Below are 26,360 nucleotides of genomic sequence, written 5' to 3' on the forward strand. Positions count from 1 at the left end.
ACACCATTCGTCTCCACATGCGCCACACCATTCGTCTCCCCATGCGCCACACCATTCGTCTCACCATGCGCCACACCATTCGTCTCACCATGCGCCACACCATTCGTCTCACCATGCGCCACACCATTCGTCCCCCCATGCGCCACACCATTCGTCTCACCATGCGCCACACCATTCGTCTCCACATGCGCCACACCATGCGCCACACCATTCGTCGCACCATCCGCCACACCATTCGTCTCCACATGCGCCACACCATGCGCCACACCATTCGTCTCCACATGCGCCACACCATGCGCCACACCATTCGTCGCACCATCCGCCACACCATTCGTCTCCACATGCGCCACACCATTCGTCTCCCCATGCGCCACACCATGCGCCACACCATTCGTCGCACCATCCGCCACACCATTCGTCTCACCATGCGCCACACCATTCGTCTCACCATGCGCCACACCATTCGTCTCACCATGCGCCACACCATTCGTCTCACCATGCGCCACACCATTCGTCTCACCATTCGTCTCACCATGCGCCACACCATTCGTCTCACCATGCGCCACACCATTCGTCTCACCATGCGCCACACCATGCGCCACACCATTCGTCTCACTATGCGCCACACCATTCGTCTCCACATGCGCCACACCATGCGCCACACCATGCGCCACACCATTCGTCTCCCCATGCGCCACACCATTCGTCTCCACATGCGCCACACCATGCGCCACACCATTCGTCTCACTATGCGCCACACCATTCGTCGCACCATGCGCCACACCATTCGTCTCCCCATGCGCCACACCATTCGTCTCCACATGCGCCACACCATGCGCCACACCATTCGTCGCACCATCCGCCACACCATTCGTCTCCACATGCGCCACACCATTCGTCTCCCCATGCGCCACACCATTCGTCTCACCATGCGCCACACCATTCGTCTCACTATGCGCCACACCATTCGTCTCACCATGCGCCACACCATTCGTCTCACCATGCGCCACACCATTCGTCTCACCATGCGCCACACCATTCGTCTCACCATTCGTCTCACCATGCGCCACACCATTCGTCTCACCATGCGCCACACCATTCGTCTCACCATGCGCCACACCATTCGTCTCACCATTCGTCTCACCATGCGCCACACCATTCGTCTCACCATGCGCCACACCATTCGCCACACCATTCGTCTTACCATGCGCCACACCATTCGCCACACCATTCGTCTTACCATGCGCCACACCATTCGTCTCACCATTCGTCTCACCATGCGCCACACCATTCGCCACACCATTCGTCTTACCATGCGCCACACCATTCGTCTCACCATTCGTCTCACCATGCGCCACACCATTCGTCTCACCATGCGCCACACCATTCGCCACACCATTCGTCTTACCATGCGCCACACCATTCGTCTCACCATTCGTCTCAACGTGCGCCACAACATTCGTCTCACCATGCGCCACACCATTCGTCTCACTATGCGCCACACCATTCGTCTCACCATGCGCCACACCATTCGTCTCACCATGCGCCACACCATTCGTCTCCCCATGCGCCACACCATTCGTCTCACCATGCGCCACACCATTCGTCTCCACATGCGCCACACCATGCGCCACACCATTCGTCGCACCATCCGCCACACCATTCGTCTCCACATGCGCCACACCATTCGTCTCCCCATGCGCCACACCATTCGTCTCACCATGCGCCACACCATTCGTCTCACTATGCGCCACACCATTCGTCTCACCATGCGCCACACCATTCGTCTCACCATGCGCCACACCATTCGTCTCACCATGCGCCACACCATTCGTCTCACCATGCGCCACACCATTCGTCTCACCATTCGTCTCACCATGCGCCGCACCATTCGTCTCACCATTCGTCTCAACGTGCGCCACACCATTCGTCTCACCATGCGCCACACCATTCGTCTCACTATGCGCCACACCATTCGTCTCACCATGCGCCACACCATTCGTCTCACCATGCGCCACACCATTCGTCTCCCCATGCGCCACACCATTCGTCTCACCATGCGCCACACCATTCGTCTCACCATGCGCCACACCATTCGTCTCACCATGCGCCACACCATTCATCTCACCATTCGTCTCACCATGCGCCACACCATTCGTCTCACCATGCGCCACACCATTCGTCTCACCATTCGTCTCACCATGCGCCACACCATTCGTCTCACCATGCGCCACACCATTCGTCTCACCATGCGCCACACCATTCGTCTCACCATGCGCCACACCATTCGTCTCCACATGCACCACACCATGCGCCACACCATTCGTCTCACTATGCGCCACACCATTCGTCTCATCATGCGCCACACCATTCGTCTCATCATGCGCCACACCATTCGTCTCCACATGCGCCACACCATGCGCCACACCATTCGTCTCACTATGCGCCACACCATTCGTCTCACCATGCGCCACACCATTCGTCTCCCCATGCGCCACACCATTCGTCTCCACATGCGCCACACCATTCGTCTCACTATGCGCCACACCATTCGTCTCCACATGCGCCACACCATGCGCCACACCATTCGTCTCCACATGCGCCACACCATTCGTCTCCACATGCGCCACACCATTCGTCTCACTATGCGCCACACCATTCGTCTCCACATGCGCCACACCATGCGCCACACCATTCGTCTCATCATGCGCCACACCATTCGTCTCCACATGCGCCACACCATGCGCCACACCATTCGTCTCACTATGCGCCACACCATTCGTCGCACCATGCGCCACACCATTCGTCTCCCCATGCTCCACACCATTCGTCTCACTATGCGCCACACCATTCGTCTCACTATGCGCCACACCATTCGTCTCATCATGCGCCACACCATTCGTCTCACCATGCGCCACACCATTCGTCTCCCCATGCGCCACACCATTCGTCTCCACATGCGCCACACCATTCGTCTCCCCATGCGCCACACCATTCGTCTCCACATGCGCCACACCATTCGTCTCACTATGCGCCACACCATTCGTCTCATCATGCGCCACACCATTCGTCTCACCATGCGCCACACCATTCGTCTCCCCATGCGCCACACCATTCGTCTCCACATGCGCCACACCATTCGTCTCCACATGCGCCACACCATTCGTCTCACTATGCGCCACACCATTCGTCTCACTATGCGCCACACCATTCGTCTCACTATGCGCCACACCATTCGTCTCACTATGCGCCACACCATTCGTCTCACCATGCGCCACACCATTCGTCTCACCATTCGTCTCACCATGCGCCACACCATGCGCCACACCATGCGCCACACCATTCGTCTCACCATGCGCCACACCATTCGTCTCACCATTCGTCTCACCATGCGCCACACCATTCGTCTCACCATTCGTCTCACCATGCGCCACACCATTAGTCTCCACATGCGCCACACCATTCGTCTCACCATTCGTCTCACCATGCGCCACACCATTCGTCTCACCATGCGCCACACCATTCGTCTCACCATGCGCCACACCATTCGTCTCACCGTGCGCCACACCATTCGTCTCACCGTGCGCCACACCATTCGTCTCCACATGCACCACACCATGCGCCACACCATTCGTCTCACTATGCGCCACACCATTCGTCTCATCATGCGCCACACCATTCGTCTCACCATGCGCCACACCAGGTCCGCTGGGCTACAGTAGATGTTTTACAGGTACGCTGTGCTGCCGGCACAGGTCAGCTGGGCTACAGTAGATGTTTTACAGGTACGCTGTGCTGCGGGCACAGGTCAGCTGGGCTACAGTAGATGTTTTACAGGTATCCTATGCCGCCGACACGAGTCCGCTGGTCTACAGTAGATGTTTTACAGGTACCCTATGCCGCCGGCACAGGTCCGCTGGGCTACAGTAGATGTTTTACAGGTACCCAATGCCGCCGGCATAGGTCCGCAGCGCTACAGTAGATGTTTTACAGGTACCCTGTGCCGCCGGCACAGGTCCGCAGCGCTACAGTAGATGTTTTACAGGTACCCGATGCTGCCGGCACAGGTGCGCTGGGCTACAGTAGATGTTTTACAGGTACCCTATGCCGTCAACACGCGTCCGCTGGGCTACAGTAGATGTTTTACAGGTGCCCTATGCCGCTGGCACAGGTCCGCTGGGCTACAGTAGATGTATACAGGTACTCTGTACCGCTGGCACAGGTACGCTGGGCTACAGTAGATGTATACAGTGACTCTGTGCCGCCAGCACAGGTCCGCTGGTCTACAGTAGATGTTTTGCAGGTGCCCTATGCCGCCGGCACAGGTCTGCTGGGCTACAATAGATTTATACAGGTACTCTGTGCCTCCGGCACAGGTCTGCTGGTCTACAGTCGATGTATACAGGTACCCTATGCCGCTGGCACAGGTCCACTGGGCTACAATAGTTGTTTTACAGGTACCAATGTCCACAGCAGGAAGCCTTGCAGGATACAGAAGGTGTTACAGGGACCATAAGGATACAGAATGGGTGATGGATACTGCCTGCCACTTACCATGTCAGAGGCACCGGGGCAGTTTTTTCCACTAATGGGATGTGCTCTTCGTCAGAGCACAAGTACTCTGCAGTCTTCCCACATTTATTTTGAGTTTGCAGGAAGTGTGGCGCCCACGCAAGGTTTATTTCCTGATCTGATGTCTTCTGCTCCCCCCATTTACATTGAAATGGCCACAAACTTTGCCACCGACTTGAGGCTTTACTGATAAAACTATATAGTGGACAAACATTAATGTTTGGAAATAGAGTTTCTGCCAATATGTGTCATTTATACATCACCAAGTAAAGTGTTCTGGTTTGTTTTGCTCCTATTCAACTCTTTGTTTGCATCACACTTCTTAATTCCCCCAAAAGTGTGCTTTTGTAATTCCTGATATATTTTGAAATAGTTGTAATATTATTTTTCAGGCTGTTAATTTAAATGTTATGTGTTCGAGAAAAATAACCAACTTCTTCAGACAGCTCACTTGACAAAGACCTTCAACTCTAGTAAAAGAGAGAAAAAAACCTTCATTTTCCGAGCAGCAATGAATTCAAAGACAAACTGACATCGCAAATGTGTCAAGGTAAAAACAAGATTGAAAAGCATCTTTATTGCTCATTCTCTTTCTGAATGAACAGAGCACCTGTTCCTTTCCAGCCTAAGTTTACTCCCAGATGCGGCTATTAGGTGCTTAAAATAGCTGGTCCTGATAAGATTTTACTCACAATTGCGATTGGATGAGTAGATTTTTCATGGCCTGACTCCTCTGGTGGTCATGGTGGGTGCTAGAGTGCCAATGCCTCTACTCTGGTGGTCATGGTGGGTGCTAGAGTGCCAATACCTCTACTCTGGTGGTCATGGTGGGTGCTAGAGTGCCAATACCTCTACTCTGGTGGTCATGGTGGGTGCTAGAGTGCCAATGCCTCTACTCTGGTGGTCATGGTGGGTGCTAGAGTGCCAATACCTCTACTCTGGTGGTCATGGTGGGTGCTAGAGTGCCAATACCTCTACTCTGGTGGTCATGGTGGGAGCTAGAGTGCCAATGCCTCTACTCTGGTGGTCATGGTGGCTGCTAGAGTGCCAATGCCTCTACTCTGGTGGTCATGGTGGGTGCTAGAGGGCCAATACCTCTACTCTGGTGGTCATGGTGGGGCTCTAGAGTGCCAATACCCCTACTCTGGTGCTCATGGTGGGTGCTAGAGTGCCAATGCCTCTACTCTGGTGGTCATGGTGGGAGCTAGAGTGCCAATACCTCTACTCTGGTGGTCATGGTGGGAGCTAGAGTGCCAATGCCTCTACTCTGGTGGTCATGGTGGGTGCTAGAGGGCCAATACCTCTACTCTGGTGGTCATGGTGGGTGCTAGAGCACCAAGGGGTCCAATACCTCTACTCTGGTGGTCATGGTCGGCTCTAGAGTGCCAATGCCTCTACTCTGGTGGTCATGGTGGGTGCTAGAGGGCCAATACCTCTACTCTGGTGGTCATGGTGGGTGCTAGAGTGCCAATGCCTCTACTCTGGTGGTCATGGTGGGTGCCAGACTGCCAATGCCTCTACTCTGGTGGTCATGGTGGGTGCTAGATTGCCAATACCTCTACTCTGGTGGTCATGGTGGGTGCTAGAGTACCAATATCTCTACTCTGGTGGTCATGGTGGGTGCCAGAGTGCCAATACCTCTACTCTGGTGGTCATGGTGGGTGCTAGAGGGCCAATACCTCTACTCTGGTGGTCATGGTGGGTGCTAGAGTACCAATACCTCTACTCTGGTGGTCATGGTGGGTGCTAGAGGGCCAATACCTCTACTCTGGTGGTCATGGTGGGTGCTAGAGTACCAATACCTCTACTCTGGTGGTCATGATGGGTGCTAGAGTGCCAATGCCTCTAGTCAGTGGTCATGGTGGGTGCTAGAGTGCCAATACCTCTACTCTGGTGGTCATGGTGGGGCTCTAGAGTGCCAATACCTCTACTCTGGTGTTCGTGGTGGGTGCTAGAGTGCCAATACCTCTACTCTGGTGTTCGTGGTGGGTGCTAGAGTGTCAATACCTCTACTCTGGTGGTCATGGTGGGCGCTAGAGTGCCAATACCTCTACTCTGGTGGTCATGGTGGGTGCTAGAGTGCCAATACCTCTACTCTGGTGGTCATGGTGGGTGCTAGAGTGCCAATACCTCTACTCTGGTGGTCATGGTGGGTGCTAGAGCACCAAGGGGTCCAATACCTCTACTCTGGTGGTCATGGTGGGTGCTAGAGTGCCAATACCTCTACTCTGGTGGTCATGGTGGGTGCTAGAGCACCAAGGGGTCCAATACCTCTACTCTGGTGGTCATGGTGGGTGCTAGAGTGCCAATGCCTCTACTCTGGTGGTCATGGTGGGTGCTAGAGGGCCAATACCTCTACTCTGGTGGTCACGGTGGGTGCTAGAGTGCCAATACCTCTACTCTGGTGGTCATGGTGGGTGCTAGAGGGCCAATACCTCTACTCTGGTGGTCACGGTGGGTGCTAGAGTGCCAATGCCTCTACTCTGGTGGTCATGGTGGGTGCTAGAGTGCCAATGCCTCTACTCTGGTGGTCATGATGGGTGCTAGAGTGCCAATGCCTCTACTCTGGTGGTCATGGTGGGTGCTAGAGTGCCAATGCTTCTACTCTGGTGGTCATGGTCGGCTCTAGAGTGCCAATACCTCTACTCTGGTGGTCATGGTGGGTGCTAGAGTGCCAATACCTCTACTCTGGTGGTCATGGTGGGTGCTAGAGTACCAATACCTCTAGTCAGTGGTCATGGTGGGTGCTAGAGTGCCAATACCTCTACTCTGGTGGTCATGGTGGGTGCTAGAGTGCCAATACCTCTACTCTGGTGGTCATGGTGGGCTCTAGAGTTCCAATACCTCTACTCTGGTGGTCATGGTGGGTGCTTGACTACCAATACCTCTACTCTGGTGGTCATGGTGGGTGCTAGAGTGCCAATACCTCTACTCTGGTGGTCATGGTGGGTGCTAGAGTGCCAATACCTCTACTCTGGTGGTCATGGTGGGTGCTAGAGTGCCAATGCCTCTACTCTGGTGGTCATGGTGGGTGCTAGAGTGCCAATACCTCTACTCTGGTGGTCATGGTGGGTGCTAGAGGGCCAATGCCTCTACTCTGGTGGTCATGGTGGGTGCTAGAGCACCAAGGGGTCCAATACCTCTACTCTGGTGGTCATGGTGGGTGCTAGAATGCCAATACCTCTACTCTGGTGGTCACGGTGGGTGCTAGAGTGCAAATACCTCTACTCTGGTGGTCATGGTGGGTGCTAGAGTGCCAATGCCTCTACTCTGGTGGTCATGGTGGGTGCTAGAGTGCCAATACCTCTACTCTGGTGGTCATGGTGGGTGCTAGAGGGCCAATACCTCTACTCTGGTGGTCATGGTGGGTGCTAGAGTGCCAATGCCTCTACTCTGGTGGTCATGGTGGGTGCTAGAGTGCCAATACCTCTACTCTGGTGGTCATGGTGGGTGCTAGAGTGCCAATACCTCTACTCTGGTGGTCATGGTGGGTCCTAGAGGGCCAATACCTCTACTCTGGTGGTCATGGTGGGTGCTAGAGTGCCAATACCTCTACTTTGGTGGTCATGGTGGGGCTCTAGAGTGCCAATACCTTTACTCTGGTGGTCATGGTGGTCGCTAGAGTGCCAATACCTCTACTCTGGTGGTCATGGTGGGTGCTAGAGTGCCAATACCTCTACTCTGGTGGTCATGGTGGGGCTCTAGAGTGCCAATACCTCTACTTTGGTGGTCATGGTGGGGCTCTAGAGTGCCAATACCTTTACTCTGGTGGTCATGGTGGGTGCTATGTAATGTTATTCGGAATTTGTCAAGCGCACGGTCACCCAGAGGTTTCATGGCGCTGAGGGGAGACAGATGATAAGGAAATAGTCTAACCGTGCTCTTGCTTGAACAACCAGGTCTTCAAAGCACCCCTAAATTTAACCAGGTTAGTACAGGACCGAAGAGACAGGGGGAAGCTGTTCCAGGTCTTAGGGGCAAGGTAAGCAAATCGACATCCGCCAAGTCGTTTTCTCTTGTACAGTGGCAGCTTGAGAAGGGACTATCTGAAAGAAACAGGTTAGTATTAGATTCCTTACCTTAGAATATCCCCAGGCGTCAGTCTGGATCCGGAAACTTTTGCGTAGCAGTACCCCTGCGCATCGGTAGGCGTCGTCTGCAGGCGTCCCCTGCGGCTCCGCGTCCGTCGTCGGCGTCGTGCGCCGTGATGACGTCGCTGGAGTATATAGACGCCGCCTCCGCGCGCTGACGTCAGTTCTTCTTTTTTCCGCGCCAGTTAGCGCAGATCCGAAGAGCAGTACTCCGGTCTTTTGACCAAGTTTTTGATAATTCCTAATTCTTTCTACGGTGCCGGTAGGATGCCCGGTTTCAAGAGTTGCGACGGGTGCGACCGCCTGATGTCGGTCACCGACCACCTCGACTCTGCCTCCGGTGTCTGGGCGCGGACCACGACGTGGAGTCCTGCGTCGACTGCCGGGCCTTGACTAGTAAAGTTAGACGGGAGCGGTCCCGCAAGCTGCTCGAGCTCCGAGTGTCGGCCCCGCGTCGAGAGCGGTCCCGGTCCGGTCGGAGGTCGAGGGAGCGGTCGAGGGAGCGATCGCGGAGCCGCCATGAGCGCTCCGGGAGTCGCCGCCATTCCTCCGGTTCGTCAGGTAAGCGTCACAAGAAGTCGGGGCATCGTCATCGTACCCCCGACTCCCCCCGACGCCCGCGTGATGCGGCCGGGGGTTCGGGTGGCCCCACCCCCGCGGCCCCGCGTGGGTCGCCGACGCCGTCTGCCCCATACCCGTCGGTCCCTGGGGAAGGCGCGTCGCGTGAAGAGATTGAGGCGTTCCTCATGGCTATGAGGGCGAGGTCTCCTCCGGCGGGGCCTACGGCGCCTGCGGGCCCATCGGTCCCGTCTGGGGGCCCGAGCGGTTCGGGCGCTCCTGCCCCGACGCCGCCGGCGGCTCCGGCCCCGGCGCCGCTGGGTCCCTCAGGTTCGTCGCCGGCTGGCCTACCGGCCTCTCCGGTGCCGATTCCATTGGGCCAACCCGTGGTGCCGCCTCCGCGCGACGCCGTGGCTCCGCCGTCGGTTCCGGCCGGCGTCGGTTCCCCGGCGCCGGCGCCGCGCGGCGCCACCCCCATTCCCTCTCTGACTCCTGACGCGGAGTCGGACCGGCATCGTCCGACGCCGAGTCCGGCGCCGTTGGAGCCCATTGGCTCCGAGGAGCCAGTCTATATCGTCGACCCAGACTACGGCGATGAGGACGAGTATGGAGAGGGTTGGGAGGGGTCTGAAGACCCTTTATCCCGTGCCTGCCAGTATGAGGACTGGGTAGGTGACTTGGGTGATGCCAGTGGTCTGGACGAGTCGCCCAACCCTGGGTTTGTCTCGCCTTCCCCTGTGGCGTCAGAGGCGGGGGCTGCCTATTCGGTGGTCCTGATGAGGGCTGCCAAGGCCTTGCGCCTTGAGCTCCCCGTCGCTAAGGTCAAACCTAACATTCTGACCGAAGTGTTTAAACCGCAGTCATGCCCTCAGGAGCCTCTGCTGCCGTTTAATGAGGCCCTGACGGATGTCCTTTTGGGCACCTGGTCCAGGCCCGCTTCCGGTGCACCGGTTGACCGGAACGTTGCCAGGCGTCACCGTCCGTGCTCGGACGACCCTGCCTTCCTCTCCACCCATCCCTCCCCGGAGAGTCTGGTGATCCAGGCCTCCACTTCACAGTCCGCATTCCCATCGGCCCCGCCCGATCGGGAGTCAAAGCGGTATGACCAATTTGGCAAAAAGGTCTTTTCCTCTTTGAGCGCTGGACTGCGGTCTTGTAATACCGCGTGCCTCTTGGGCCGCTACACCCACTCCCTGTGGGATACGGTCGCGGAGTGTTTGCCGCAATGCCCGCAGGAAGTGCGGGACAAGCTCAACCAGGCCTTGGTTGAAGGCCGGGACGCGGCGAGGTACTCGATCAGGTGTGGTCTTGACACGACCGACTCGTTGGGACGGGCTATGTCCACGACGGTGGCGATTCGTCGCCATGCTTGGCTGAGATCTGCCAACTTCTCGCCGGACGTCCAGAATGCCCTCATGGACATGCCATTTGATGGCAGTCGCCTGTTCGGTGACAAGGCGGACAACGCGCTGGAGCGCTTCAAGGACTCCAGGGTCACGGCCAAGTCCTTGGGTCTTTCGACCCAGCGCCAGCAGACGGGTTCGTTTCGCCCCTTTCGTGGCCAAGGAAGGGGCGGTCCCACACGTGCTGCCAGCCACGCGCCGCAGAACGCTCCCCAGCGCGGTGGCGGCCGTGGATTCCGCTGTGGTGGCGGTAGAGGGCAGCGGCGAGGTCAGTCCACACCTCCCCCCGCTGCAGCCTCCAAATCTTCCTAGTCCGAGCTTTCGGGCTCACGTGACGCCAGTGGGTGGCAGGGTTCGCCATCACCACTCCCGCTGGCGCGCGATTACATCGGACAGGTGGGTGCTGCAGCTCGTCCGAAGGGGCTACTCCCTCCCCTTCGAGTCCACTCCTCCAGCCATGCCACCGCAGAACCACCGTGTGTCGGGGGACCACTTGACACTTCTGCAGGAGGAAGTTACGGCCCTCTTGGCCAAGGGGGCCATCGAGCGCGTTCCTGGGCCAGAAGTAGGGTGTGGTTGCTACTCCCACTACTTTCTGGTGCCCAAGAAGGACAAAGGAGGCCTCCGTCCTATCTTGGACCTAAGGAACGTCAACGGCTTCCTCCGGAAGGAGAAGTTCAAGATGTTGACTTTGGCTCAGGTCTTGGCTGCTCTAGACCCACAAGACTGGATGGTAGCGTTGGACTTGCAGGATGCGTATTTTCACATCCCCGTCCTGCCGGCCCACCGGCGTTACCTGCGGTTCACGGTAGGCCAGGAGCACTTTCAGTTTATCGTGCTCCCATTCGGCCTTACCAGCGCCCCACGGGTGTTCACGAAAGTGATAGCGGTGGTCGCAGCTCATCTGCGCCGGTTAGGGGTTTCAGTCTTCCCCTACCTCGACGACTGGTTGTTGAAGGCGGGCTCGCCCCAAACAGTCGTCCACCACCTTCAGATGACGGCAGACCTCCTGCACGAGCTGGGGTTTTCCATCAATGTGCCGAAATCACACCTGTGTCCCTCTCAAAAGCTCCTTTTCATCGGAGCGGTTCTCGACTCGGCGCAGTTTCGGGTTTATCCTCCGGAACGGCGGGTTCGGGATATTCAGGCTCTGATTCCCATCTTTCAGCCGTTATCCCGGGTTTCGGTCAGGTTAGACGCTACGGCTTCTGGGGCTGATGGCCTCCTGCATCCTACTGGTGCATCACGCCAGGTGGCGGATGCGGGCTCTGCAGTGGGACCTGAAGTTTCAGTGGGCCCAGCATCAGGGCAACCTATCCGACCATGTCCTGATCTCGGAGGGCACTGCGAGACGGTTGCAGTGGTGGCTTACGGACCGCGATTGGGTCAGAGGCAGATCCCTCTCCCTTCCCCAACCGGAGCACGTGGTTGTGACGGACGCGTCCCTCCAGGGCTGGGGTGGCCACTTGGGAGAGGCGGAGATCAGAGGCATCTGGTCTCCGGCGGAGTCCCGGCTCCATATCAACCTGTTGGAGCTGCGGGCGATTCGCCTAGCACTGAAGGCATTCCTCCCCTTTGTCAACGGGAGTGTAGTGCAGGTGTTCACGGACAACACCACCGCCATGTGGTATTGCAACAAACAAGGCGGAGTGGGGTCGTGGACCCTTTGCCAGGAGGCTCTGCGCCTCTGGCAATGGCTGGAACGTCAGGGTGTGACTCTGACGGTTCAACACCTGGCAGGTTCTCTGAACGCCAGGGCGGACGAACTCAGCCGTCGGTGCTCGGTGGATCACGAATGGCGTCTGAACTCGGACGTGGCGAACGGCCTCTTTCAGCAATGGGGAGAGCCGTGGTTAGATCTATTCGCCACAGAAGAGAACGCGCAATGTCATCAGTTCTGCGCGTTGGAGTTTCCAAGACGGCACTCGCTCGGCGACGCCTTTCGGCGCGAGTGGAGCTGCGGTCTGTTGTACGCCTTTCCGCCTATACCACTTCTGCCCAGAGTGCTGAAGAAGATCAGGCGCGACCGGGCCCAAGTTATCCTTGTGGCTCCGGACTGGGCTCGAAGATACTGGTATCCCGAGCTACTCAGCATGTCAGTCGGTCCCTCGATCCGCCTGCCCCTTCAGGAGGACCTTCTGTCGCAGCAGCAGGGGACGGTCCTCCACCCGAACCTGTCCAGCCTCCACCTCCATGCGTGGAGATTGAGCGGCGACAGTTGAGGCCATTCGACTTGCCTCCTGAAGTCTGTGATGTGATTCTGGCAGCCAGGCGTCCCTCCACAAAGTCGGTATACGCCTGCCGGTGGAACAGATTTGTGGCATGGTGCACAGCAAAGGCTGTGGATCCCCTTTCTGCCCCTCTTTCCGAGGTTCTCCTCTTCCTTCTTTCTCTTGCCCAGCAGGGCTCTGCTCTGGGCACTATCAAGGGCTACCTTTCTGCCCTTTCCGCCTTCTTAAGGCTACCTGATCAGCCATCTTTATTCAAGTCCCCTATTGTACTGAGGTTCTTGAAAGGCATCACGCACATGTATCCACCTGTTCCGTTCGTGATGCCTCAGTGGGACTTGAATCTGGTTCTGACATTCTTGATGTGTGCTCCCTTTGAGCCGCTTCATTCCTGTCCTCTCCGTCTTCTCACTCTTAAGACGGCCTTCCTGGTTGCCATCACCTCTGCCAGGAGAGTGAGTGAGCTCCAGGCTCTTTCTGTCAAACCTCCTTTCATGTCCGTCCATCCTGACAAGGTGGTTCTTAGGACTAGGCCTTCTTTCCTGCCCAAAGTAGTTTCTGCTTTTCACATCGGGCAGTCCATCACCTTACCCTCCTTCTTCCCGCCTCCGCATCCTTCAAAAGATGAAGAGCGGCTCCATCGTCTGGACCCAAAACGTGCGCTTTCATTTTATATGGATCGCACACGCCAGTTCCGGGTGGATGACCAACTGTTTGTTGGCTACGTGGGTGAGAAGAAGGGAAGGGCGGTACAGAAACGCACCATCTCTCGGTGGGTCGTCCTGTGCATCAAAGCATGCTACTCTTTGGCTCGGAAGGAGCCTCCTGTTGGGCTGAGGGCCCATTCCACTCGGGCTACGGCGGCTACTACTGCCCTGGGCCGGGGAGTCCCTTTGCAGGACATTTGCCAGGCGGCTACGTGGGCCTCGCTGCACACCTTTGCGAGGCACTACTGCCTGGACAGTCAAGTCCGGAGGGATGGCTTCTTTGGCCGTTCGGTCCTCCAGGACTTTCTGGTGTAGGTTGTATTGGTTCGCAGACCCACCACCGGGGTTGGTATTGCTGGGGTATCTATTCTAAGGTAAGGAATCTAATACTAACCTGTTTCTTTCAGATGAACAAGTTACTTACCTTCGGTAACGATATATCTGTAAGAAACAGTAGTTAGTATTAGATTCCTTACCGCCCCACCCATCCTCCCCGTTCTGCGAACTGATACCTAGGGTTAAGGACATCCCTTTCAGGGCCCTAGTTTCAAATGGCACCAGTGTTGGTTCTCACATGGCTCTGCGTGTTCTGGCGCGGAAAAGCTGTGTGCAAAGAACTGACGTCATCGCGCGGAGGCGGCGTCTATATACTCCAGCGACATCATCACGGCGCACGGCGCCGACGACGGACGCGGAGCCGCAGGGGACGCCTGCAGACGACGCCTACCGACGCGCAGGGGTACTGCTACGCAAAAGTTTCCGGATCCAGACTGACGCCTGGGGATATTCTAAGGTAAGGAATCTAATACTAACTACTGTTTCTTACAGATATATCGTTACCGAAGGTAAGTAACTTGTTCGATGGGCTGAGCGAAGGTTACGAGTTGGTTCATATTTATTTATTAGATGATTAATGAACCTAGGGCTTTTGCCATGGAGGGCTTTGTGAACTAAGCATCCTACTTTAAATGTGATCCGGTACCCAATGGGAAGCCAATGAAGAGAGGCTAACAAGGGTTTTGCCGAAGTCCTGCGATTGCTTTTAAATATTAACCTGGCAGCTTGGTTTTGGACGATCTGTAGTCGTTTGGATAAAGTGAGGGGGAGGCCCAGATATAACGAGTTAGAAAAATCAAGGCGAGAGAGAACCAAGGCAATTACCACTTGGATGAGGGCAGAATGTGTCAGAAGATGGGCGATTTTCTTGATCTTTCGAAGTTGAAAGAGGCTGGAAGAAATCACTGTTCCTACCTGGTTTTTCAAAGAGAGGTCGGCGTTAAGGGTGACTCCAAGGCTCTTCACCGATTGAGAAGGCTTAGGAGGGGATCCCATCGAGGATGGCCAAAAGTGGGGGCCCCAGCTAGTCGCGCTCTTACCAGGGAGTATCAGCTCAGTCTTTCCGGGGTTGAGCTTTAAGTGATTCTCGTCCATCCAGCCCTGAATATGCATCATCGTGGACTGAAATTCTTCAGCCACGTCCGCAGAGTTTAAAGGGAAGACCAGTTGCAGATCGTCTGCATAATTGTAAATTGTGACTTTCCTGTTTTTTAGGGACTGCAACAATGGCTTCAGATATAGGTTGAATAATAGAGGAGACAATGACGAGCCCTGCGGGACACCGCATGTAATGGGGAGTTTGGGTGCCATAAAGTTTTCTAATTTGACTGCCTGGGATCGGTTCATCAAAAAGGATTTGACCCAAGCAAGAGCCGACCCGCTAAGGCCGGCTTGTTCGACACGGTGTAATAAGATGGTGTGATCCACCGTGTCGAACGCGGCCGATAGATCTAGGAGTACGAGGGCCTGATGATCGTCATTGTCGGCATTAAATCTTAACGTGTCGAGGACCGCAAGAATAACCGCCTCAGTGGAGTGTGCCTGGCGGAACCCGGCTTGATTTGGCTCAAGGTAGTCGGATGTCTCGATAAAATTAGAGATGCAGCTGGCCACATGAGCTTCAAGCAGCTTGGCCCCAAACGGAAGAAGAGATATGGGCCGATAGTTAGAGAGCACAGATACATCAGCGCCTGGCTTTTTAATTAATGGAACCAGAATGGCATTTTTAAATGAGTTTGGAACTATTCCAAGTGATAAGGATTTATTCAGAAGTGGAAGGATTCCCTGAGGTAATATAGAATAAACTTCCTTCAGAATATGCGGGGGGCAAGGATCATTGGGGGAACCGGACTTTACCCGATTCATAAGCTCCACCAGTTTGGGAAAATCAATATGGGGGATAGACTGAAGTTTGTGTGGGTTTTCGCAAATTTCCTTGCTTATTGCCTTGGTATGAGTCGTCTGGATGCTAGCTTTTATAATATCAATCTTCTCCCTGAAGAAATCGTTGAGTTGATCGCACAGTAATTGAGTCGGGGGTTGGGAGGGGGAGGTGCGGGTATCATTGCATAGATCGTTGACTACTTTAAAAATTTCTCTCGACTTATTATGAGCCGTAGAGATTTTATCAGAGAAAAAGGCTGCCTTAGCGGCTAGGATGGAACTATTATAGATCCTCCGGGCTGTCGTGAAAGAACGTCTGTCTTTTTCATGATAGCCCTGCCTCCATTTTCTTTCTAATTGGCGGAGTTCTAATTTTTGAGTTTTTAAATCTGTGGAAAACCACCTATGGGCGTCCATTCGCCGAGCGCGAGAGAACTTTGTTAGGGGGACATGTGCCTCGCAAGCAGATAAGAGCCAGTCGCTGAGTGCTTTATCCATCCGATTAATATCCTGGTCCTGAGCCGGGAGGGAGTCTGTCAAGGTGGATAAGAACTCCGGGAAGCTAAGCGATCTCCATTTCCTGGCCGACCCTCCTAAGGGCGCAGGAGTTTTCAAATTGCCCTGCAAAGTGATGGAAAATTGCAGCAGGTGGTGGTCGGACCATATACAGGGAGATGCAATAGGGCTGGAGGTGGGGATATTGTGTGACCAGATTTGGTCTAAAATATGACCTTTATCATGGGTGGGGATTTGGACATGTTGATAACAATTTTAATTGGAAAGAAGCTCAAAAAGTTCTACGGCGTGGGGTCCAGCCTCCAGGTGGTTATACCAATAGTTAAGATCCCCTATCATAATGACTTTACCAAAGTCAACGGTCAGGCCAGCCAGTTGCTCAGAAAGAGAAATAGGGAAGGACGGCATAGGTATAGGTGGGCGATAAATCAAAACTAGTACCATAGTTCCTATGTCGTTATCTGATTTAATTACCAGGTTATCAGTATCTGGCAGGTCTAGAGAGGATAAGGTGGTGAACGTGTGGTCTTTGTGAATAATAGCTGCGACGCCTCCACCAGTTTTTCCTGGTTTTCTATTCGCGGACAATATGTAATAGTCTGATGGTAATGCTGCGAGAATATCTGGCAAGGAGTCTGCAGTAAGCCAGGTTTCTGAGACAAGCAATATGTCAGGCCTGTCTGATTGAAGTAGAAGAAAAATATCTAATTGATGTTTTACCAGGGATCTGGTGTTAAGGTATAGGCAGTTAAGAGTCCGAGCATCGGGACGTAAGGGCGGGATAGATAATTTGGGGCTTTGGGACGGGGCAGAGGATGGTTCCTGCGATACATGATGGATGTGAATGTTATTGATCTTTAAGCGGGCATGAGTAGTAGGATCGAGGGGAGAAGGGCCAGAGTTCTGTAAGGTGCGGAGTTCGTCGAAGGAGTAACTAGTGATTTCTCCATTCTGCCTGGCCCCTGGGCCCGGCCGGTCGCGGACGGGCGCAGACGGGCTTGCCTTAGGCGCGCCTTCGGCGCGCAAACGGCGCGCCCGCTGCGCCCCTCCGCTGCGCGTCCGGAAAAGGCACATGTTTTTATGGAGGCGATAGGGGAGGGAAGAGGGGGCGTGGCCTCGCAGAATGGGCGTGGCTTGTGCGTGTCTGGGGGAGTGGCGCAAGATTCCCTGTGCAGCCCGTCAGCGCTAAATACGCAGCGCGTCTGCTTCAGGAAGCGCCCTATCCCACAAGTGAGTGCTCGGGGAAGGAAGTGAGTTTTAAAAAGGAGCAATGAAAATCACAGTTTAAAAACAAACAAACAGCAGCACAAATCGTCTCCCGGCTTTTCGCCTCAGGAGTTTTCCAATCTGCTAGAGTGCCAATACCTCTAGTCAGTGGTCATGGTGGGTGCTAGAGTGCCAATGCCTCTACTCTGGTGGTCATGGTGGGTGCTAGAGTGCCAATACCTCTACTCTGGTGGTCATGGTGGGTGCTAAAGTGCCAATACCTCCACTCTGGTGGTCATGGTGGGTGCTAGAGTGCCAATACCTCTACTCTGGTGGTCATGGTGGGTGCTAGAGTGCCAATGCCTCTACTCTGGTGGTCATGGTGGCTGCTAGAGTGCCAATGCCTCTACTCCGGTGGTCATGGTGGGTGCCAGAGTGCCAATACCTCTACTCTGGTGGTCATGGTGGGTGCCAGAGTGCCAATACCTCTACTCTGGTGGTCATGGTGGGTACTAGAGTGCCAATGCCTCTACTCTGGTGGTCATGGTGGGTGCTAGAGTGCCAATGCCTCTACTCTGGTGGTCATGGTGGGTGCTAGAGTGCCAATGCCTCTACTCTGGTGGTCATGGTGGGTGCTGGAGTGCCAATACCTCTACTCTGGTGGTCATGGTGGGTGCTGGAGTGCCAATACCTCTACTCTGGTGGTCATGGTGGGTGCTAGAGTGCCAATACCTCTACTCTGGTGGTCATGGTGGGTGCTAGAGTGCCCATACCTCTACTCTGGTGGTCATGGTGGGTGCTAGAGTGCCAATACCTCTACTCTGGTGGTCACGGTGGGTGCTAGAGTGCCAATACCTCTACTCTGGTGGTCACGGTGGGTGCTAGAGTGCCAATACCTCTACTCTGGTGGTCACGGTGGGTGCTAGAGTGCCAATACCTCTACTCTGGTGGTCATGGTGGGTGCTAGAGTGCCAATACCTCTACTCCGGTGGTCATGGTGGGTGCCAGAGTGCCAATACCTCTACTCTGGTGGTCATGGTGGGTGCCAGAGTGCCAATACCTCTACTCTGGTGGTCATGGTGGGTGCTAGAGTGCCAGTGCCTCTACTCTGGTGGTCATGGTGGGTGCTAGAGTGCCAATGCCTCTACTCTGGTGGTCATGGTGGGTGCTAGAGTGCCAATGCCTTTACTCTGGTGGTCATGGTGGGTGCTGGAGTGCCAATACCTCTACTCTGGTGGTCATGGTGGGTGCTAGAGTGCCAATACCTCTACTCTGGTGGTCATGGTGGGTGCTAGAGTGCCAATGCCTCTACTCTGGTGGTCATGGTGGGTGCTAGAGTTCCAATACCTCTACTCTGGTGGTCATGGTGGGTGCTAGAGTACCAATACCTCTAGTCAGTGGTCATGGTGGGTGCTAGAGTGCCAATACCTCTACTCTGGTGGTCATGGTGGGTGCTAGAGTGCCAATGCCTCTACTCTGGTGGTCATGGTGGGTGCTAGAGTGCCAATACCTCTACTCTGGTGGTCATGGTGGGTGCTAGAGCACCAAGGGGTCCAATACCTCTACTCTGGTGGTCATGGTGGGTGCTAGAGTGCCAATGCCTCTACTCTGGTGGTCATGGTGGGTGCTAGAGTGCCAATAACTCTACTCTGGTGGGCATGGTGGGTGCTAGAGTGCCAATACCTCTACTTTGGTGGTCATGGTGGGTGCTAGAGTGCCAATACCTGTACTCTGGTGGTCATGGTGGGTGCTAGAGTATCAATACCTCTACTCTGGTGGTCATGGTGGGTGCTAGAGTGCCAATACCTCTACTTTGGTGGTCATGGTGGGTGCTAGAGTGCCAATACCTCTACTCTGGTGGTCATGGTGGGTGCTAGAGGGCCAATACCTCTACTCTGGTGGTCATGGTGGGTGCTAGAGTGCCAATACCTCTACTCTGGTGGTCATGGTGGGTGCTAGAGTGCCAATACCTCTACTTTGGTGGTCATGGTGGGTGCTAGAGTATCAATGCCTCTACTCTGGTGTTCATGGTGGGGCTCTAGAGTACCAATACCGCTAGTCAGTGGTCCTGGTGGGGCACTAGCATCTCCCAGGGCGACTGTCACGTTCAGCAATTTGTAGTGTCCTCTCACGGGTCACATTGTAAAGGTTGACATCCCAGAGTCCGCAATCCTATTAATTTAGATTCTCCAGTATTAGGGGTGTCTTTCATAGATTCACATGCCTGAATCATTCCCAGTCGTCGGAGTAGGAGTCTCACGGTATATAAAAAACAATAAAATGCCATAAAATATATAGCAAATATCAGAAATACCAAACCAGGAAGTAAGTAGCCCCAGCTACAGCAGAAAAAACTTCCATACTCGTGACTATCCTAGTCATTATGTGTTAGTCCAAACTGCAGCCAATCAGGCGACAGCACCCACCAGAATGTTCTCCCCAGAGGCTCAGGCTCTCAGATTTTCTACCGCACGTTGTGTGAAGGGAGTCTCCCTGAGCTCTGCTCAGTTTTTTCTTCTATATCATTGATTTCTTCAAATTTCACAGATGTCTTCATCTAAATCCCTGTTCAGGGCCTGTGATTCTTGTGGGAAGCCAAGACTTTTCAAGGAGGACCCCCACAAGAAATGTTTGTATTGTCTTTATCCTGACCATGAGGTGAAGGAGTGCAAGATCTGCCGGACTTTCCCTTCCAAGACCATCAAGGATAGAGAAGGGCGACTTCTATTGTGGCTCAATAGACTCAAGAACAAGGATGACCCTGTCTCTGAGGTAGGAAGTTGTGCCTCTGGCTCTTCATTTCTTTCAACTAAGAGGAAGGCTGAAACTGATGTTTCATCTCTGAGGGCGAAGGTGGTTAAGAAGTCTAAATCTTCTCAGGATGCTCCTGGGCCTAGTTCTTCAAGTAAAGTTATCCCACTTACCAAAGGGGATTCTGCGCCCTCTAAGAAGTCTGGGACTAAGACAGTGCCCAAGAAATCTTCTAAATCTGCGCCTCCTCAGTTGCCATCATTGACAATTTCAACGTCAAAGAAGGACTGTGTTTCTTCTCATGTGGCCACTTCTACCACCTGCACTATGACTTTCTCCTCACCTAAGCCTACCCTTGTCATGTCTTCAGCTTCTTCGCCTACACTGGTTCATGTCCAGATCAGGCCTATCTCGTCGTCGGCAGTTGCCCCGACGACGACGGCCAAGGTACCGTCGACGAATTTCTCGTCTTCATCTATGATGTCGAAGATTGGATCCCCGTCGACGATGAAATTGGTACCGTCGACGAGACCATCGACGTCGACGGCCCTCCCGTCGACGGTAAAATCCTCGTCGACGACGAAGTCCACGTCGACGAAGTCACCGTCGACGACCTCGACGACGTCCCCGTCGACGACGCCACCGTCGACCGCGACGGCGAAGCCACCGTCGACGACTTCGACGACGAAGCCACCGTCGACGACCTCGACGACGAAGCCACCGTCGACGACCTCGTCGACGAAGAGATCCTCGTCGACGACAAAGCCCACGTAGGACGAAGCTACCGTCTACGAACCCGTCGACGACCCCGTCGACGACGATACCGTCGACGAGGCAACACTGTCAGCAGTATGCAGACGTCCCGTTGACGCCGCCTCTTTCAAGCTGCACTACTTTGCAGGTTTGGTCAGCGCAAACAGCAGGGATTCCATTGCCATCACCTGCGACTACAGCTACATTGTTAAAAAAGAGAGCTACTGCGGAATCTATTTCTACTACCCTTGTGGTGCCTGACAAGCTTTTGGATTCCGATGAGGAAGGATCCTATGAAGACGAAAATTTTGGGGCAGCTAGAAGTCCATCTGAACTTCATATTAAAGTTCAGGAAGAGGTTGAGGATGACATGGAGGACGTTCAGCCTGCTCCGCGTGCTGACAGACCTGAAACTGATTTGCAATTGCCTGAAGACTTGTTTCGCAATTTGCAGTACATGCTCAGTGACTATTATAGACGTTTCCCTCCTTCAGAGTCTGGTGACTCGGTAATGTCTACACCTTTGCCGCAGGGAAGGCCTCCCCTTTCTACGCGGACACAACCAATGACTACTACTACGTTGGAGGAAAGTCGCCCAACGTTGCCTACGTCAGCAATTTCATCTCCTCAGCCAAGGGAAGAGGAGCTCTCGGAGCATGAAGATCAGGAGGAAGGGGAGCTGAATGAAGTGTCTGAATCGTCGGAGTATGAGGATTACAATGCAAACACACCCTCTCCGGCGGAGCCTACTACTTCTGAGTCGCCACCCGTGGACGTTGCCTCATTCCACAAGATCATGGATAGAGCAACTAGGAGGTTTCTGATAACCATGGAGGCAAAACAAGAAGACTGCTTTTTGTATGATTTTAAATCTACACCACATAAGCAGAGTTGGACCATTCCAATTATAGATTTCATCTGGAAGGAGGGTCTTAAGATCATGGCCAAGCCAAATGCCTTACCAGCAGTGCTCCCAAGAGTAGATAAAAAATATAGGGCGCCTACTTCTTCTCCAGCATGCCTTGTCGGACAAGCTAAAGCCGATTCTGTGGTGGCACAGGCAGCGCAGAAGAGATCTTCCAATCCTACGTCTCATGTCTCTGTTCCTCCAGACAAGGATGGGAGACGTCTTGATTCCATCGGAAAGAAGGTTTCTACCATTGCAGCTACGACCATCAGAGCCGCAAACTCCCTAGCCATTTTAGGGAGATACGATAGGCAGATGTGGTCGGACATCTCACCGTACATGGACAAGCTTCCCGAGCCTGATCGCACTGAGGCCAAGAAAATCCTTCAGGAAGGAGAGTGTGTCTCCTCGGAAATGATTGACGCTGCTGTGGACGTTGCTGCCACTGGCTTTCGACAGCTAGCGGGTGCAGCTGTTCTTAGAAGGCAAGGATGGTTACGAGCAACCTCCTTCAGACAGGAGGTTCAAAACAGAATCATAGACATGCCTTTTGATGGGGAGTCAATATTCGGAAAACATGTTGATGAGGCTCTGGAGGCCATAAAGAAAGACACTGAAACAGCACGTTCACTGGGTACTCTACAATACCGGAAATCTTCCTTTCGTGGTGCAAAAGGAAGGGGGAATTTCAATAATAGAGGAGGTTACACCCAACAACGCTCTTATTCTTCCACCCAGGGAAACCAAAGATTTCAGCCTTACCGGCAACAAACCTATGGGCAAAAGAGAGGACATTACTCTCAACCGCGAGGAAAATCTAATTATCGAGGAAGAGACAACAAGAAATGAGGTACGCATCCTGCCACCACTTTGTGCCAACCCGAACCAAATTGGAGGACAAATATCCCAACACTACTTAAATTGGTCCAAAATTACTACAGACAAATGGGTCCTGGATGTAGTAGCCAGAGGTCACATTTTGGAATTCGTGAAAACTCCCCCAAATTGCCCCCCAAAAGGACCCAATCCAGCGCACCTCAAGGAGCTATTCATCCAGATCAACACCATGATCCGGAAGGGGGCAATCGAAAGAGTGCCTCATCATCAGAGAGGAAGAGGCTTCTACTCAAGGTTTTTCCTTGTTCGCAAGAAGTCAGGAGAATGGCGCCCCATCCTCGACCTGCGAGCCTTGAACAAGTTCCTGAAGAAGCTCACATTCAGGATGCTAACACTTCAGGAAATCCTCCAATTTCTTTCGGCGGGAGAGTTTTTGGCAACACTCGACCTTCAAGATGCATACTTCCACATACCGATTTTCCCACGGCATCGGAAGTTTCTCAGGTTCAGAGTGGCTGGCAGGGACTTCCAGTTCAAGGTCCTCCCATTTGGACTGCGTTCAGCCCCCAGAGTGTTTACGAAGATGCTGGCCCCAGTAGCGGCCCATCTTCGGTTGCAATCGATACAAATATATCCATACCTGGACGATTGCCTTATCAAGGCCAGTTCTTTCGACATGGCACAAGATCACGTTCAAAGAACTTTGTCGCTGATGCAGGACCTAGGTTTCTCAATAAACTTCGAAAAGTCTCATCTCACACCAACAGCAAGAAAGGACTTCTTGGGAGCGACACTAGACACCAACCTTGCCCAAGTATTCATTTCAGAGGAAAGACAGGTCAAGATTCAACGACTCGCGGCGGCACTGTCACTAAAAAAAGTGCGTTTCAGTACGCATATTCAAGTCCTTCATCGAGATGCTTTCTTCCTGCATTCTGCTCACCCCCAACTGTCGTCTTCGGACGAGACCCTTACAGGAGGAGCTCAGTCGCCAATGGATCCAAGTCACAGGATCTTTCGAGGATATCATCCAGATTACGCCACGAATGCGACGAGCGATAAAATGGTGGACCCACCGATCCAACTTACAAGTGGGATGCTCCTTCCTAGCGGAAGTTCCCAGGTTCATAGTGACGACCGATGCATCAATGACAGGCTGGGGTGCACACCTCCAAGGCATGACGGTCAGCGGGAAGTGGAACCAGGTCCAAATGAAATGGCACATAAACCGGCTCGAGTTACACGCCATATTTTTAGCCCTGAAGTCCTTTCAAGCGACTCTACAAGGTGCCCCAGTCTTGATACGGACAGACAACACCACCTGCATGTATTATCTAAACAAGCAGGGCGGCACAAGATCAGTCCGATTGTCTCAACAAGCACAAGAGATATGGAGTTGGGCCTTGACTCACAATATCCATCTGTCAGCGGTCCACGTTCCGGGGATTGCGAATGTATTGGCGGACTCTCTCAGCAGGTCCGGGGGCTGCACTCACGAGTGGGAACTACATCTACCATCTCCACATCGCATCTTTCAGATGTGGGGGCATCCGGACTTGGACTTGTTTGCAACCTACCAGAACCGGAAATGCCCATACTTTGCAAGCTGGGTTCCCCACAAGGACTCGTGTGGGGATGCCCTTTCGCTGAACTGGAATCAAATATTCGCGTACGCCTTTCCACCGATACCTCTGATCCCGAAAGTCATCAGGAAAATGAAGAAGCAGCCATGCCGGTTGATCCTGATTGCTCCTCGATGGCCCAGGCAATACTGGTTCACCGAACTGCTCCTTCTCTCGGAATGCAACCCTATACCACTGCTACGCATTCCGCACCTTCTATCCACCCAGCTAGGCAGGGTATACCATCCGGACCCGAACTCGCTGAAATTGTCAGCTTGGCTCCTCGACACATGGAATTTGCACACCTAAACATTCCACAAGATTGTCAGGAGGTGCTGGCAAAAGCCAGGGCTCCATCCACAATCAAAACATACAAACTCAAGTGGAAACGGTTCTATGCGTGGTGCCAAGCTAATGACTTACATCCCATTCAAGCAACACCGGAACAAATCCTTCCTTTCTTTCTGCATCTAGCCAGATTGGGTTTGGCGCACTCTACTCTTAAAGTCTTCCTAGCAGCCATCTCTAGGTTTCGCCAAGATGGATCAAACTCTCTGTTCTCTGTAAGGATCATACAACAATTTTTCAAGGGCTTATTTCGCATGTTTCCGCCGGTCCGGAAACCTCCTCCGGCATGGCATCTGAACATCGTCCTATCTCAGCTCATGCATCACCCTTTTGAACCAATCCATAAGGTGGACCTGAAATTTCTGACATGGAAAGTATCGTTGCTACTAGCTTTGACATCTGCTAGGAGGGTCAGCGATATTCAGGCGTTTACATCTAAAGCACCTTTCCTTCAATTCACCACGGACTCAGTGGTATTGCGTACTAATCCAACGTACATGCCTAAAGTGCCTCTGGACTTTCATCTAAATGAGCCCGTTGTCCTTAAAACATTCTTTCCAGACCCACAGTCTACGGCTGAGAGAGCACTGCATTCTTTAGACATTAGAAGATGTCTTAAATTTTATCTTTCCAGAACTTCTGCCATCCGCAAGACAGACCAACTGTTTGTGGCTTACGGGCGACAACGCCGAGGTTGTGCAGTTTCAAAACAGACCATTGCTAGATGGGTCTCCTCTACAATTGGACTTTGTCATCAACAGGCCGGTAGGCCTTTACAGTCCTTACCAAGAGCACATTCTACAAGGGCGGTTAGCTCTTCCACTGCCCTTTTTGCTGGTGTGCCACTTCGACAGATCTGCAGAGCTGCTACGTGGTCTAGCAGGCACACCTTTACTAGACACTACTGTCTAGATTCAGCAGACGACGCAGATGCTTCGGTTGGGAGAGCAGTGCTTCGCAATCTTTTCAAATAAGGTGAGCCTCTGTTTCCACCTCCTCATTTATGCTCTTTAGACGTTTGGTCACACATTGATGATCCTTGTTATGCATGTCTTCTGTATATATTTTTATATATATATGTATATGATACTCTGACGTCTACGAGCGTTCTACTGTGAGTACTGCTTACTATTCTGATTCAGGCATGTGAATCTATGAAAGACACCCCTAATACTGGAGAAGAACAATAGTTACTTACCTGTAAACAGGTGGTTCTCCAGTATTGGTGTCTTTCATAGATTCACATGCAACCCGCCCGCCTTCCCCCAGAGACTCACTCGGATAACATGGGGTTTCACTACTGTGCGAGAAAATCTGAGAGCCTGAGCCTCTGGGGAGAACATTCTGGTGGGTGCTGTCGCCTGATTGGCTGCAGTTTGGACTAACACATAATGACTAGGATAGTCACGAGTATGGAAGTTTTTTCTGCTGTAGCTGGGGCTACTTACTTCCTGGTTTGGTATTTCTGATATTTGCTATATATTTTATGGCATTTTATTGCTTTTTATATACCGTGAGACTCCTACTCCGACGACGGGGAATGATTCAGGCATGTGAATCTATGAAAGACACCAATACTGGAGAACCACCTGTTTACAGGTAAGTAACTATTGTTCCTCTCCTAGTTGTACCGGCTAAGGC

General features: G+C 53.4%; 1 protein-coding gene across 1 annotated transcript in view; it reads left to right on the plus strand.

Annotated features, from left to right (window-relative positions):
* The window catches only part of LOC144764110 (uncharacterized), a 267,723-nt gene that overhangs the window by 182,858 nt on the left and 58,505 nt on the right, over nt 1–26,360 (plus strand). The gene's annotated exons all lie outside the window — the stretch shown is intronic.

Source organism: Lissotriton helveticus, chromosome 6, assembly GCF_964261635.1.
Source record: "Lissotriton helveticus chromosome 6, aLisHel1.1, whole genome shotgun sequence".
Classification (NCBI taxonomy): domain Eukaryota; kingdom Metazoa; phylum Chordata; class Amphibia; order Caudata; family Salamandridae; genus Lissotriton; species Lissotriton helveticus.